Below are 15,000 nucleotides of genomic sequence, written 5' to 3'. Positions count from 1 at the left end.
GTACAAACAGGTAAACAAACAGAGCAGTACAAACAGGTAAACAAACAGAGCAGTACAAACAGGTAAACAAACAGAGCAGTACAAACAGGTAAACAAACAGAGCAGTACAAACAGGTAAACAAACAGAGCAGTACAAACAGGTAAACAAACAGAGCAGTACAAACAGGTAAACAAACAGAGCAGTACAAACAGGTAAACAAACAGAGGACAACAGTGGTGCGTAGAACAACATATCGGAAACGCACAACATGTCGGTCCTTGTCACGACCAGACGACAACACCCGGTTTCACTTCTATCAGCTAAAAACAAGAACAAGTGTCTCCAGTGGGCAGAAGAGGAGTGAGAAAAACATAGCCCGGTCTTTAAAAATAAAAATAAATCCCGGGTTCCTGTTGTATCGTGCTGAGCAGAAGAGTCAGGATTTGGCGTATGAGTCCGTGGCCCCCATCCTGCCTGGTATCAACCGTACAGGCTGATGGTGGTGTGATGGTGTGGGGAATGTTTTCCTGGCACACGTTAAGTTGGTAACAACTGAGCAACGTTTGAACGACACGCCTTGTAGAATACATGCCCCGAAGAACTCAGGCAGGAGGGCTCCAAATTGGTACTAGATGTGTACCCAATAGTCTATATCTAGATGTGTACCTAATAGTCTATATCTAGATGTGTACCTAATAGTCTATATCTAGATGTGTATCTAATAGTCTATATCTAGATGTGTACCTAATATTCTATATCTAGATGTGTATCTAATAGTCTATATCTAGATGTGTACCTAATAGTCTATATCTAGATGTGTACCAAATAGTCTATATCTAGATGTGTACCTAATAGTCTATATCTAGATGTGTACCTAATAGTCTATATCTAGATGTGTATCTAATAGTCTATATCTAGATGTGTATCTAATAGTCTATATCTAGATGTGTACCTAATAAGTATATTTGCGTCACTTTGAGAGCATGTCAGACAAGTACAGAGTACTCGGGCTGGAGAATTGGAACTGCTAAGTGGGAAAACATACATCTAACCAGTAAAATCCCTCTCCGGCATCAACCAGCTCCACAAAGTCATTGTAGAAAATAGTGAGTGACTACAGAGAGACAGACTATAGAGAGACAGACGATAGAGAGACAGACTACAGAGAGACAGAGAGACAGACTAAAGAGAGACAGATTATAGAGAGACAGGCTATAGAGAGACAGACTATAAAGAGACAGACGATAGAGAGACAGACTATAGAGAGACAGACTACAGAGAGACAGACTATAGAGAGACAGACTATAGAGAGACAGACTATAGAGAGACAGAGAGACAGACTACAGAGAGACAGACTATAGAGAGAGGCTATAGAGAGACAGACTATAGAGAGACAGACTACAGAGAGACAGACTATAGAGAGACCGACTACAGAGAGACAGACTATAGAGAGACAGAGAGACAGACTACAGAGAGACAGACTATAGAGAGACAGAGAGACAGACTACCTAGAGACAGACTATAGAAGTGGTTCATTGATTTGGTTGACTAGATACTTGAGACTATTACTCATTAACTTTTAAGACTTTAGCTTTGGCAATATAAAGGAATATACTGTAATAATTAAATGTTTATGTAAAATAGTCATTATTGTATTTCCCTCTAAATTACAAAAACCAAACACCTGCAATGACAGTGCACTTTTATGAAATCAGAATAATTGTAATTTGTTTGTTTGTTTTTTCTTTGTTCCTGTGATTGGTTTATGTAATCTTCTTGTTTTCTACGTGCTCCTGAAACAGCTCGGAGAAGGAGACAACGGGCACATAGCTGCATTCATTTACAACAGGGGAGGACTGGGATCAGAAGGAGACAACGGGCACATAGCTGTATTCATTTAAAACAGGGGCGGACTGGGATCAGAAGGAGACAACGGGCACATAGCTGTATTCATTTAAAACAGGGGCGGACTGGGATCAGAAGGAGACAACGGGCACATAGCTGTATTCATTTAAAACAGGGGCGGACTGGGATCAGAAGGAGACAACGGGCACATAGCTGTATTCATTTACAACAGGGGCGGACTGGGATCAGAAGGAGACAACGGGCACATAGCTGTATTCATTTACAACAGGGACAGACTGGGATCAGAAGGAGACAACGGGCACATAGCTGTATTCATTTACAACAGGGGCGGACTGGGATCAGAAGGAGACAACGGGCACATAGCTGTATTCATTTAAAACAGGGGCGGACTGGGATCAGAAGGAGACAACGGGCACATAGCTGTATTCATTTACAACAGGGGCGGACTGGGATCAGAAGGAGACAACGGGCACATAGCTGTATTCATTTAAAACAGGGGCGGACTGGGATCAGAAGGAGACAACGGGCACATAGCTGTATTCATTTACAACAGGGACGGACTGGGATCAGAAGGAGACAACGGGCACATAGCTGTATTCATTTACAACAGGGGCGGACTGGGATCAGAAGGAGACAACGGGCACATAGCTGTATTCATTTACAACAGGGGCGGACTGGGATCAGAAGGAGACAACGGGCACATAGCTGTATTCATTTACAACGGGGACGGACTGGGATCAGAAGGAGACAACGGGCACATAGCTGTATTCATTTACAACAGGGACGGACTGGGATCAGAAGGAGACAACGGGCACATAGCTGTATTCATTTAAAACATGGGCGGACTGGGATCAGAAGGAGACAACGGGCACATAGCTGTATTTATTTAAAACAGGGGCGGACTGGGATCAGACGGAGACAACGGGCACATAGCTGTATTCATTTACAACAGGGACGGACTGGGATCAGAAGGAGACAACGGGCACATAGCTGTATTCATTTAAAACAGGGGCGGACTGGGATCAGAAAGAGACAACGGGCACATAGCTGTATTCATTTACAACAGGGACAGACTGGGATCAGAAGGAGACAACGGGCACATAGCTGTATTCATTTACAACAGGGACGGACTGGGATCAGAAGGAGACAACGGGCACATAGCTATATTCATTTACAACAGGGACGGACTGGGATCAGAAGGAGACAACTGGCACATAGCTGTATTCATTTACAACAGGGACGGACTGGGATCAGAAGGAGACAACGGGCACATAGCTGTATTCATTTACAACAGGGGCAGACTGGGATCAGAAGGAGACAACGGGCACATAGCTGTATTCATTTACAACAGGGACGGACTGGGATCAGAAGGAGACAACGGGCACATAGCTGTATTCATTTAAAACAGGGGCGGACTGGGATCAGAAAGAGACAACGGGCACATAGCTGTATTCATTTACAACAGGGACAGACTGGGATCAGAAGGAGACAACGGGCACATAGCTGTATTCATTTACAACAGGGACGGACTGGGATCAGAAGGAGACAACGGGCACATAGCTGTATTCATTTACAACAGGGACGGACTGGGATCAGAAGGAGACAACGGGCACATAGCTGTATTCATTTAAAACAGGGGCGGACTGGGATCAGAAAGAGACAACGGGCACATAGCTGTATTCATTTACAACAGGGACAGACTGGGATCAGAAGGAGACAACGGGCACATAGCTGTATTCATTTACAACAGGGACGGACTGGGATCAGAAGGAGACAACGGGCACATAGCTGTATTCATTTACAACAGGGGCAGACTGGGATCAGAAGGAGACAACGGGCACATAGCTGTATTCATTTACAACAGGGACGGACTGGGATCAGAAGGAGACAACGGGCACATAGCTGTATTCATTTACAACAGGGGCGGACTGGGATCAGAAGGAGACAACGGGCACATAGCTGTATTCATTTACAACAGGGACGGACTGGGATCAAAAATACACTGGCCAGTTGTTGTCCTCAAGGTCCCTGTTATAAACCAAATAACCCCCAAATGAGATAATCACACTGGGTTAAACACACTGGGTTAAACACACTGGGTTAAACACACTTGACTAAACACACCGGGTTAAAGATGGACCAGCCCATCTGGCATTAACACGAACTGCCCTTTGGCCGGTCTAGTCCTCAAAGTTAGCTCAGCCCTGCCTGGCCCATAGGCCATATTACCAGGCCTTTCAACAGACTTCAGTGTCCAAATACGTTCTCAGTGACTGATGAATCAACATCACTTGATGTTTCACAGCTATTAAAAGTTGATTTTTGAACAAAACATAAACTCAACATGTAAAAAGTGTTGGTCCCATGTTTCGTGAGCTGAAACAAAATATCCCAGAAATGTTCTGTACGCACAAAAAGCTTATTTATCTCAAATGTTGTGTACAAATTTGTTTACATCCCTGTAAGTGAGCATTTCTCCTTTGCCAAGATAATCCATGTACCTGACAGGTGTGGCATTATCAAGAAGCTGATTTAACAGCATGATCATTACACAGGTGCACCTTGTGCTGGGGACAATAAGAAATGTGCCGTTTTGTCACACAACACAATGCCTCAGATGTCTCAAGTTTTGAGGGAGTATGAAATTGTTATGCTGACTGCAGGAATGTCCACCAGAGCTGTTACCAGAGAATTTAGTGTTTATTTATCTGAAATAAGCCTCCTCCAATGTCGTTTTAGAGAATTTAGCAGTACATCCAACCGGCTTCACAACAGCAGACCATCCAACCGGCTTCACAACAGCAGACCATCCAACCGGCTTCACAACAGCAGACCATGTGTACGAGGTGGTGTGAGCGAGCGGTTTGTTGATGTCAGCGGTGTGAACAGAGTCCCCCGTGGTGATGGTGGTTGTGGTGGTGGTGGGGTTGTGGTGGTGGTGGTGGGGTTGTGGTGGTGGTGGTGGGGTTGTGGTGGTGGTGGGGTTGTGGTGGTGGTGGGGTTGTGGTGGTGGGGTTGTGGTGGTGGTGGGGTTGTGGTGGTGGTGGTGGGGTTGTGGTGGTGGTGGTGGGGTTGTGGTGGTGGTGGGGTTGTGGTGGTGGTGGTGGGGTTGTGGTGGTGGTGGGGTTGTGGTGGTGGTGGTGGGGTTGTGGTGGTGGTGGTGGTGGTGGGGTTGTGGTGGTGGTGGTGGGGTGGTGGTGGTGGGGTTGTGGTGGTGGTGGTGGGGTTGTGGTGGTGGTGGTGGGGTTGAGGTGGTGGTGGGGTTGTGGTGGTGGTGGTGGGGTTGTGGTGGTGGTGGTGGTGGGCTTGTGGTGGTGGTGGTGGGGTTGTGGTGGTGGGGCTGTGGTGGTGGTGGTGGTGGTGGTGGTGTGGTGGTGGTGGGGTTGTGGTGGTGGTGGTGGTGGGGTTGTGGTGGTGGTGGTGGGGTTGTGGTGGTGGGGTTGTGGTGGTGGTGGGGTTGTGGTGGTGGTGGTGGGGTTGTGGTGGTGGTGGTGGTGGGGTTGTGGTGGTGGTGGTGGGGTGGTGGTGGTGGGGTTGTGGTGGTGGTGGTGGGGTTGTGGTGGTGGTGGTGGGGTTGTGGTGGTGGTGGGGTTGTGGTGGTGGTGGTGGGGTTGTGGTGGTGGTGGGGTTGTGGTGGTGGTGGGGTTGTGGTGGTGGGGTTGTGGTGGTGGTGGTGGTGGGGTTGTGGTGGTGGGGTTGTGGTGGTGGTGGTGGTGGTGGTGGTGTGGTGGTGGTGGGGTTGTGGTGGTGGTGGTGGTGGGGTTGTGGTGGTGGTGGTGGGGTTGTGGTGGTGGTGGTGGGGTTGTGGTGGTGGTGGGGTTGTGGTGGTGGTGGGGTTGTGGTGGTGGTGGTGGTGGTGGTGGTGGTGTGGTGGTGGTGGGGTTGTGGTGGTGGTGGTGGGGTTGTGGTGGTGGTGGTGGGGTTGTGGTGGTGGTGGGGTTGTGGTGGTGGTGGGGTTGTGGTGGTGGGGTTGTGGTGGTGGTGGGGTTGTGGTGGTGGTGGGGTTGTGGTGGTGGTGGGGTTGTGGTGGTGGTGGTGGGGTTGTGGTGGTTGTGGTGGGGTTGTGGTGGTGGTGGTGGTGGGGTTGTGGTGGTGGTGGTGGGGTGGTGGTGGTGGGGTTGTGGTGGTGGTGGTGGGGTTGTGGTGGTGGTGGTGGGGTTGTGGTGGTGGTGGTGGGGTTGTGGTGGTGGTGGGGTTGTGGTGGTGGTGGTGGGGTTGTGGTGGTGGTGGTGGGGTTGTGGTGGTGGTGGGGTTGTGGTGGTTGTGGTGGGGTTGTGGTGGTGGTGGTGGTGGGGTTGTGGTGGTGGTGGTGGGGTGGTGGTGGTGGGGTTGTGGTGGTGGTGGTGGGGTTGTGGTGGTGGTGGTGGGGTTGTGGTGGTGGTGGGGTTGTGGTGGTGGTGGTGGGGTTGTGGTGGTGGTGGTGGTGGTGGGCTTGTGGTGGTGGTGGTGGTGGGGTTGTGGTGGTGGGGTTGTGGTGGTGGTGGTGGTGGTGGTGGTGTGGTGGTGGTGGGGTTGTGGTGGTGGTGGTGGTGGGGTTGTGGTGGTGGTGGTGGGGTTGTGGTGGTGGTGGGGTTGTGGTGGTGGTGGTGGGGTTGTGGTGGTGGTGGGGTTGTGGTGGTGGTGGTGGGGTTGTGGTGGTGGGGTTGTGGTGGTGGTGGGGTTGTGGTGGTGGTGGTGGGGTTGTGGTGGTGGTGGTGGTGGGGTTGTGGTGGTGGTGGTGGGGTGGTGGTGGTGGGGGGGTTGTGGTGGTGGTGGTGGGGTTGTGGTGGTGGTGGTGGGGTTGTGGTGGTGGTGGGGTTGTGGTGGTGGTGGTGGGGTTGTGGTGGTGGTGGGGTTGTGGTGGTGGTGGTGGGGTTGTGGTGGTGGTGGTGGGGTTGTGGTGGTGGTGGGGTTGTGGTGGTGGTGGTGGGGTTGTGGTGGTGGTGGTGGGGTTGTGGTGGTGGTGGGGTTGTGGTGGTGGTGGTGGGGTTGTGGTGGTGGTGGTGGGGTTGTGGTGGTGGTGGGGTTGTGGTGGTGGTGGTGGGGTTGTGGTGGTGGTGGTGGTGGGGTTGTGGTGGTGGTGGTGGGGTGGTGGTGGTGGGGTTGTGGTGGTGGTGGTGGGGTTGTGGTGGTGGTGGTGGGGTTGTGGTGGTGGTGGTGGGGTTGTGGTGGTGGTGGTGGGGTTGTGGTGGTGGTGGTGGTGGGCTTGTGGTGGTGGTGGTGGTGGTGGGGTTGTGGTGGTGGGGTTGTGGTGGTGGTGGTGGTGGTGGTGTGGTGGTGGTGGGGTTGTGGTGGTGGTGGTGGTGGGGTTGTGGTTGTGGTGGTGGGGTTGTGGTGGTGGTGGGGTTGTGGTGGTGGTGGTGGGGTTGTGGTGGTGGTGGGGTTGTGGTGGTGGTGGTGGGGTTGTGGTGGTGGGGTTGTGGTGGTGGGGTTGTGGTGGTGGTGGTGGTGGGGTTGTGGTGGTGGTGGTGGGGTGGTGGTGGTGGGGTTGTGGTGGTGGTGGTGGGGTTGTGGTGGTGGTGGTGGGGTTGTGGTGGTGGTGGGGTTGTGGTGGTGGTGGTGGGGTTGTGGTGGTGGTGGTGGTGGGGTTGTGGTGGTGGTGGTGGGGTTGTGGTGTCGGGGTTGTGGTGGTGGTGGTGGTGGTGTGGTGGTGGTGGGGTTGTGGTGGTGGTGGTGGTGGGGTTGTGGTGGTGGTGGTGGGGTTGTGGTGGTGGTGGGGTTGTGGTGGTGGTGGTGGGGTTGTGGTGGTGGTGGTGGGGTTGTGGTGGTGGTGGGGTTGTGGTGGTGGTGGTGGGGTTGTGGTGGTGGTGGTGGTGGGGTTGTGGTGGTGGTGGTGGGGTGGTGGTGGTGGGGTTGTGGTGGTGGTGGTGGGTTTGTGGTGGTGGTGGTGGGGTTGTGGTGGTGGTGGTGGGGTTGTGGTGGTGGTGGTGGGGTTGTGGTGGTGGTGGGGTTGTGGTGGTGGTGGTGGGGTTGTGGTGGTGGTGGTGGGGTTGTGGTGGTGGTGGGGTTGTGGTGGTGGTGGTGGGGTTGTGGTGGTGGTGGTGGTGGGGTTGTGGTGGTGGTGGTGGGGTGGTGGTGGTGGGGTTGTGGTGGTGGTGGTGGGGTTGTGGTGGTGGTGGTGGGGTTGTGGTGGTGGTGGTGGGGTTGTGGTGGTGGTGGTGGTGGGCTTGTGGTGGTGGTGGTGGTGGGGTTGTGGTGGTGGGGTTGTGGTGGTGGTGGTGGTGGTGGTGGTGTGGTGGTGGTGGGGTTGTGGTGGTGGTGGTGGTGGGGTTGTGGTGGTGGTGGTGGGGTTGTGGTGGTGGTTGGGTTGTGGTGGTGGTGGTGGGGTTGTGGTGGTGGTGCTGGGGTTGTGGTGGTGGTGGTGGGGTTGTGGTGGTGGTGGTGGGGTTGTGGTGGTGGTGGTGGGGTTGTGGTGGTGGTTAAAGTCAGATCCACAGTGAATCTGATAATCTATTTTAAGAAGTGATTCCGTAAATTGAATGAGAAGAGCTCTGCCAACTCTGAGTGAACTAAAAGATTGGTGTTTTAAAACTGATTCAGCGACCGCATTGTCTAGAGTAGACAAATGGCCCCCTATTCTCTACATAGTGCACTACGTAGGGCCCATAGAGCCCTACACTATATGGGAATATGTAGGGAATAGGGCACAAATTAAATCCTAGATATTTTGCTGTGGCTGATATGTATTCATTCCTTTCCAATTCTCATCTTTTTCCGTTTTGGAAGTCAAATCTACCAGCCAATGGGGCTGCAGTATCTACCAGCCAATGGGGCTGCAGTAGCAGCACCCCCAGTCTCAATATCCACCAGCCAATGGGGCTGCAGTAGCAGCAGCGTTGTGGCTGTGATAGTCTGGACACCAGATCTGTGGCTGTGATAGTCTGGACACCAGATCTGTGGCTGTGATAGTCTGGACACCAGATCTGTGGCTGTGATAGTCTGGACACTAGATCTGTGGCTGTGATAGTCTGGACACCAGATCTGTGGCTGTGAAGGTCTGGACACCAGATCTGTGGCTGTGATAGTCTGGACACCAGATCTGTGGCTGTGATAGTCTGGACACCAGATCTGTGGCTGTGATAGTCTGGACACCAGATCTGTGGCTGTGATAGTCTGGACACCAGATCTGTGGCTGTTTTGTTCTGTTTGTGCTTTTCTATTTCCAATCTATTTCTTGTTTTCTGAACCGACTTTGCAGTATTGTGTCTCTCCTACATAAAGCACCATTGATTCTGTTTGCACCGTCTGAACGTTTGTACCAGGTAACCTCTCTGACAGACTGTTGTTGATTTTGTAATGCACATCTCTGCATGCCGGCGACCTCACAAACCCTGTCTGTTCTCTCCTCCTTGTCGGTCTTAGATTGAATTCTTCCTGAACACTACGGGTTATGGTCGAAAGTAGTGCACTATATAGGGAATAGGGCTCTGGTCAAAAGTAGTGCACTATATAGGGAATAGGGCTCTGGTCTAAAGTAGTGCACTACATAGGGAATAGGGCCCTGGACTAAAGTAGTGCACTATATAGGGAATAGGGCCCTGGTCTAAAGTAGTGCACTATATAGGGAATAGGGCTCTGGTCTAAAGTAGTGCACTATATAGGGAATAGGGCTCTGGTCTAAAGTAGTGCACTATATAGGGAATAGGGCCCTGGACTAAAGTAGTGCACTATATAGGGAATAGGGCCCTGGTCTAAAGTAGTGCACTATATAGGGAATAGAGCTCTGGTCTAAAGTAGTGCACTATATAGGGAATAGGGTTCCGTTTGGGATGCAATCCCCATTGTTAGTTTAAAATCACTCTTCAGTCACGCACTCAATTTGTTCATTTCCTCACAGTACTTTATGGTGCACTACTTTGTAGAATGCCCTGGTTTAAAGTAGTGGACTAAATAAGCAATAGAGTTACATTTGGGATGCAAGTTTCTGTGTTGAGTCTCTCTCTTGACACCCTTCCCAGAAAAAGCTAATTGAGTGAAATGATGTTGTCTGCTGCAAGTCATTGATTGACCATTTGAACATTTTTCCTTTTTCACCAGAGATGACAGTGTCTTTTCATTCCTCTCTTTCTCTGCCTTTCATCACATAGTTACAGCAGTAACCTGCTGGTCACCAGGACCATCACACAGTTACAGTAGTAACCTGATGCTCACCAGGACCATCACACAGTTACAGTAGTAACCTGCTGGTCACCAGAACCATCACACAGTTACAGCAGTAACCTGCTGGTCACCAGGACCATCACATAGTTACAGTAGTAACCTGATGCTCACCAGGACCATCACACAGTTACAGTAGTAAGCTGCTGGTCACCAGGACCATCACACAGTTACAGTAGTAACCTGATGCTCACCAGGACCATCACACAGTTACAGTAGTAACCTGCTGGTCACCAGAACCATCACACAGTTACAGCAGTAACCTGCTGGTCACCAGGACCATCACATAGTTACAGTAGTAACCTGCTGGTCACCAGAACCATCAGAGATGACAGTGTCTTTTCATTCCTCTCTTCATCTGCCTTTCAGCACAGTTTCAGTAGTAACCTGCTGGTCACCAGGACCACCACACAGTTACAGTAGTAACCTGCTGGTCACCAGGACCATCACACAGTTACAGTAGTAACCTGCTGGTCACCAGGACCATCACACAGTTACAGTAGTAACCTGCTGGTCAACAGGACCATCACACAGTTACAGTAGTAACCTGCTGGTCACCAGAACCATCACAGAGTTACAGTAGTAACCTGCTGGTCACCAGGACCATCACACAGTTACAGTAGTAACCTGCTGGTCACCAGGACCATCACAGAGTTACAGTAGTAATCTGCTGGTCACCAGGACCATCACATAGTTACAGTAGTAGCCTGCTGGTCACCAGGACCATCACACAGTTACAGCAGTAACCTGCTGGTCACCAGGACCATCACACAGTTACAGTAGTAACCTGCTGGTCACCAGAACCATCACACAGTTACAGTAGTAACCTGCTGGTCACCAGGACCATCACACAGTTACAGTAGTAACCTGCTGGTCACCAGGACCATCACAGAGTTACAGTAGTAACCTGCTGGTCACCGGGACCATCACACAGTTACAGTAGTAACCTGCTGGTCACCAGGACCATCACACAGTTACAGTAGTAACCTGCTGGTCACCAGAACCATCAGAGATGACAGTGTCTTTTCATTCCTCTCTTCCTCTGCCTTTCAGCACAGTTTCAGTAGTAACCTGCTGGTCACCAGGACCATCACATAGTTACAGTAGTAACTTGCTGGTCACCAGGACCATCACAGAGTTACAGTAGTAACCTGCTGGTCACCAGAACCATCACACAGTTACAGTAGTAACCTGCTGGTCACCAGGACCATCACAAAGTTACAGTAGTAACCTGCTGGTCACCAGGACCATCACATAGTTACAGTAGTAACCTGCTGGTCACCAGAACCATCACACAGTTACAGTAGTAACCTGCTGGTCACCAGAACCATCAGAGATGACAGTGTCTTTTCATTCCTCTCTTCCTCTGCCTTTCAGCACAGTTTCAGTAGTAACCTGCTGGTCACCAGGACCACCACACAGTTTCAGTAGTAACCTGCTGGTCACCAGAACCATCACACAGTTACAGTAGTAACCTGCTGGTCACCAGAACCATCACACAGTTACAGTAGTAACCTGTTGGTCACCAGAACCATCACACAGTTACAGTATTAACCTGCTGGTCACCAGGACCATCACAGAGTTACAGCAGTAACCTGCTGGTCACCAGAACCATCACACAGTTACAGTAGTAACCTGCTGGTTTAGGTAAGGCTAAAAAGACTTGGGATTGGGGATGAAATTGCTCAACTGAATGTTTCCACAGCTGAAAGGGAAAGGTTGCCAGTCTGGATCAGAAGCAGCAGGCTAGAGACAGAGAATATGGTTTGGATGACGTGAAGGGACGTGAATGGTGATCCGTGATGCCCTTCAGAAGAGAAAAATCTCTCTGCCTCTCTCTCTCTCTCTGCCTCTCTCTCTCTCTGCCTCTCTCTCTCTGCCTCTCTCTCTCTGCCTCTCTCTCTCTGCCTCTCTTTGCCTCTGCCTCTCTCTCTCTCTCTCTCTCTCCTCTCTCTCTCTCTCTCTCTCTCTGCCTCTCTCTCTCTCTCTGCCTCTCTCTCTCTCTGCCTCTCTCTCTCTGCCTCTCTCTCTCTCGCTGCCTCACTCTCTCTCTCTTTCTCTGCCTCTCTCTCTGCCTCTCTGCCTCTCTCTCTGTTTTTCTCTCACTATATGATTGATATTTTCACGAGATCCTTGCAATGTTGTGTACCTCTACAGTTTGAGACTGTCTGGCGGGTCCATAAAGATACAGTATGACTTTAAAAAGTGTCCCTTTTCATAGATTTACTAAGGAGGAAGAAGAGGAGGAGGAGGAAAAGGAGGAGAGAGAAGGAGGAGGGAGAAGAAGCAGGATGGAGAAGGAGGAGGGAGAAGGGTGGAGGAGGATGAGGAGGGAGAAGGAGCAGGATGGAGGAGGAGGAGGAGGAAGGGAAAAGGAGGAGGGAGGAGGAGGATGAAGGAGGAGGAGGGAGGAGGAGAAGGAGGGAGAAGGAGGGAGGAGGAGGGAGAAGGGAGGAGGAGGGAATAAAACCACTGTGATGAAGGCCCTTGATTATTCCAATCCATTCTATTCACACCCCTCTCCCTTCTGAATGAGATTCTAACAAATGACTTCTCACCATATTAGCGCCGCCAAAGGAACAAATGAGCGAGGAATGAATGGTCCTCTCAGAAAGAAGATATGTTTATTTATCTAATGGGTTGAGATGCTGTTAATTCAGTCCACAAGGTATCTATCAACCTCCTTCATCCCACCAGGGGAGAAGAGTAACACTGTCTGTGTGTGTTGTGTGTGTGTGTGTGTGTGTTGTGTGAGTGTGTGTGTGTGTGAGTTGTGTGAGTGTGTGTGTGTGTGAGTGTGTGTCTGTGAGAGTGATAGTGTAATTATGGTGGAGGCCCAGTGGACTGAGACACATTAGAGAGCAGGTGTTGCCTACGTCCCAAATTTCACTCTATTCCCTAAATAGTGCACTGCATAGGGAATAGGCCTCTGGTCTAAAGTAGTGCACTATATAGGGAATAGGGATCTGGTCTAAAGTAGTGCACTATATAGGGAATATGGCTCTGGTCTAAAGTAGTGCACTATATAGGGAATAGGGCTCTGGTCAGAAGTAGTGTACTATATAGGGAATAGGGCTCTGGTCTAAAGTAGTGCACTATATAGGGAATAGGGCCCTGGTCTAAAGTAGTGCACTATGTAGGGAAAAGGGCTCTGTTCTAAAGTAGTGCACTACCTAGGGAATAGGGCCCTGATCTAAAGTAGTGCACTATATAGGGAATATGGCTCTGTTCTAAAGTAGTGCACTACCTAGGGAATAGGGCTCTGTTCTAAAGTAGTGCACTACCTAGGGAATAGGGCTCTGGTCTAAAGTAGTGCACTACCTAGGGAATAGGGTGTCACTGGAGATGCCCACAAGGTGTTGTTCTGCAGTCTGACACTCTTCACTGCCGCCTCCACAGACACATTTTACCACATGTTCGATGAGCCAATGACTGAGGTCCGACGTGAATATTCACCGTCCATTCTGTATAACTAATGAGGTGAATATTCACCGTCCATTCTGTATAACTAATGAGGTGAATATTCACCGTCCATTCTGTATAACTAATGAGGTGAATATTCACCGTTCATTCTGTATAACTAATGAGGTGAATATTCACCGTCCATTCTGTATAACTAATGAGGTGAATATTCACCGTCCATTCTGTATAACTAATGAGGTGAATATTCACCGTCCATTCTGTATAACTAATGAGGTGAATATTCACCGTCCATTCTGTATAACTAATGAGGTGAATATTCACCGTCCATTCTGTATAACTAATGAGGTGAATATTCACCGTCCATTCTGTATAACTAATGAGGTGAATATTCACCATCCATTCTGTATAACTAATGAGGTGAATATTCACCGTCCATTCTGTATAACTAATGAGGTGAAGATTCACCGTCCATTCTGTATAACTAATGAGGTGAATACTCACCGTCCATTCTGTATAACTAATGAGGTGAATATTCACCGTTCATTCTGTATAAATGATGATCATGTTTTTACCTGAGAAAAGGGAAGCATGTGTCCCAACTAGTGCCCTATCCCTACGTAGTGCACTACGTAGGGGATAGGGTGCTATGTTGGGACGTATCCCATGTCCTCTTACAACTGAGAGTAATTTTTTTAGGAAAGAGGCTGATCTTTAAAGATAGAGGGCTTGTACTGGGTGTGTCTGGCATTATCAAACTAGTTTGTCTTCTCTTCATTTCCTTTGTTACATATCTGTTTGTGTACAGGGCATTCGGAAAGTATTCAGACCCCTTAACTTTTTCCACATTTTGTTACGTTACAACCTTTTTCTAAAATTGCTTAAAACATTTTTTTCGTGAGCAATCGGAGGACAAGGGCCTTGGTCAGGGAGGTGACGAAGAACCCAATGGTCACTCTGGCAGAGCTCCAGAGTTCCTCTGTGGAGATGGGAGAACCTTCCAGAAGGTAAACCATCTCTGCAGCTCTCCGCCAACGGTAGAGTGGCCAGGCGGAAGCCAGTGCTCAGTAAAAGGCACGACAGTCAGCTTGGAGTTTACCAAAAGGTGCCTAAAGGAATGCAAGACCGTCACCTCTGGAGGAAACCTGGCACCATCCCTTACGGTGAAGCATGGTGGTGGCGGCATCCCTACGGTGAAGCATGGTGGTGGCACCATCCCTTACGGTGAAGCATGGTGGTGGCACCATCCCTTACGGTGAAGCATGGTGGTGGCACCATCCCTTACGGTGAAGCATGGTGGTGGTGGCATCCCTTACGGTGAAGCATGGTGGCGGCGGCATCATGCTGTAGGGGTGTTTTTCAGCGGCAGGGACTAGTCAGGATCGAGGGAAAGGTGAATGGAGAGGAAAGTACAGAGAGATTCTTGATGAAAACCTGCTTCCAGAGTGCTCAGGACCACGCAGTGGGCTGAGGGTTCAACTTCCAAAAGGACAACAAGCTGAACATGCTACAGTATACTGAATACCGTGAACTTGACATAGCTGCACATACTGCAGTATAGTGAATATAGTGAACATGACATAGCTGAACATTCTACA

The sequence above is a fragment of the Oncorhynchus mykiss genome, chromosome 14 (assembly GCF_013265735.2).
Source record: "Oncorhynchus mykiss isolate Arlee chromosome 14, USDA_OmykA_1.1, whole genome shotgun sequence".
Taxonomy (NCBI): Eukaryota; Metazoa; Chordata; class Actinopteri; order Salmoniformes; family Salmonidae; genus Oncorhynchus; species Oncorhynchus mykiss.
Note: the sequence above shows the minus strand (reverse complement) of the source record.